The sequence below is a fragment of the Sturnus vulgaris genome, chromosome 9 (assembly GCF_052056855.1).
Source record: "Sturnus vulgaris isolate bStuVul1 chromosome 9, bStuVul1.hap1, whole genome shotgun sequence".
Lineage (NCBI taxonomy): Eukaryota > Metazoa > Chordata > Aves > Passeriformes > Sturnidae > Sturnus > Sturnus vulgaris.
The window spans coordinates 451381-453443 of NC_142251.1; the positions used below are offsets into that span (position 1 = coordinate 451381).

Here is a 2063-nt window from a genome sequence, read left to right on the forward strand (position 1 = left end):
CACAGGTGGGGTCCTGCACCCCTGGGACATCCCAGGACTCGCAGGTGTCACTGTGGGGTGACAGGAGGAAGCCTCGAAGGGCAGATAATCAATACCAATAAATCAATATTGGACAAACAGCGTGCATGTGTCACTGCTGGTGTCCCCTCTTCCTCCCACCGTGTGCTTCCTGCTCCTCTGTGTCACCCAGGAAAGTGTCCCTGGCCCTTCCTGATGTCCCCACGTGCACACGGTGCCAGTGAGGAACAGGAAGGAAGGAAGGAAGGAAGGAAGGAAGGAAGGAAGGAAGGAAGGAAGGAAGGAAGGAAGGAAGGAAGGAAGGAAGGAAGGAAGGAAGGAAGGAAGGAAGGAAGGAAGGAAGGAAGGAAGGAAGGAAGGAAGGAAGGAAGGAAGGAAGGAAGGAAGGAAGGAAGGAAGGAAGGAAGGAAGGAAGGAAGGAAGGAAGGAAGGAAGGAAGGAAGGAAGGAAGGAAGGAAGGAAGGAAGGAAGGAAGGAAGGAAGGAAGGAAGGAAGGAAGGAAGGAAGGGACATTCACCAAGCTGTGTGTGCATCTCCCCCCCTCACACAGTCCCCAGGTAGGTTTCATTTTCTCTGCCTTTTAAAATGAAAATAATGGCATATTCTGCTGTATGAAATCAGAATATATGTACAGTACAGTATATACAGTATATACAATATATTATATATAAAAATATATATACTACATGTATATTCTATATATATGTATGTACACCACATGTATGTTCTATATATATGTACAGTACATGTATATTCTATATATAACTATATAAACAGTACATGTATATTCTCTATATAATTCTCTATACAGTACATGTATATTCTATATATACACACCACATATATATTCTATATATATAAATGTGTATATACAGTACATGTATATTCTAGATATAAATTATATATAGTACATGTATATTCTATATATATGTATATATACACACCACATGTATATTCTATATAAATATGTATATACAGTACATGTATAGTCTAGATATAAATATATATAGTACATGTATATTCTCTCTATATATGTATATGCAGTACATGTATATTATATATATATAAAAAATATATATACAGTACATGTATATTCTATATATACATATATATAGTACATGTATATTCTATATATAAAAATATGTATATACAGTACATGTATGTTCTATATACATATATATACACAGTACATGTATATTATATATATATACAGTACATGTATATTCTACATGAAAGAAGACAGAAATGGCAGGGCTGCACTGCAGATGTGGAGCAAAACCAATCCCTAATTACTGCCCCCCGAACATGCGGTGAGTGGCAGCGAGAAGCGCCAATGAAGGGGCCGATCTGCAGGGGTGGAGCCCTCGGAGCAGAGGCTGTGCCCAGCTGTGCAGCAGCTGGAGCAGCCCCGGCGGGCACGGACACGGGGGCTGGATGGGGATGGGCAGAGGGCGCGGGGAGCGCTCAGTGCCCGTGCCCAGGTTTATTCTGTCCATAAAATGATTCCTCGTGCCCAGGAGTGTCCGCCTGACGTGTGCTGTGTCCTGAGCAGAGAGGAGCCGTGCTGGGATTGATCCCGCTCGCGGAGAAAGGATTGCGAGCAGCAGCGCTGACCTCCAAACTCTCACCAGCACTCTCCAGTGCTTCCGAAGCACCCCCGGCTTCAGAATTCACGGGGTGTGTGGAGGCAATGAACCCACCAACCCTCCACGGCACAAATCAACCAGCGCTGCCGTGTGTTATTCAATTAAAGATTGGGAATTGAAACGTTTCTTGTAGAGAATGATCCTCGCCTTGATCCGTGCATTCGGAAAAATCAATAAAATAATGTGCAACAGCCATGCAAGGTTTCTTTTAATGACTTGCGTCTTCATAAATACCATATTCATTACAGACCTCCATCAAAATATCAAAATATATTATCTGCACTTGCCCACGCTGCCGCTCCTTGATTGGAAAGCTTCACCTTGCTAAGGCATGAAAAATGGATGGGAATGGAATGGAATACAAAAGGGCCACTTCTGATTTGTCAGCTGGCAGTGTTT

The 2063-nt window shown here is 42.6% G+C and overlaps 1 long non-coding RNA gene across 1 annotated transcript; it reads left to right on the forward strand.

The window, feature by feature from the left end:
* Nucleotides 1-1229: 1229 nt before the first annotated feature.
* LOC148222750 (uncharacterized) lies at nt 1230-1857 on the forward strand. The gene is made up of 2 exons (XR_015805247.1): nt 1230-1328; nt 1536-1857. It is a non-coding gene; the product is annotated as an uncharacterized LOC148222750 (long non-coding RNA).
* The last annotated feature ends 206 nt before the right edge of the window (nt 1858-2063 follow it).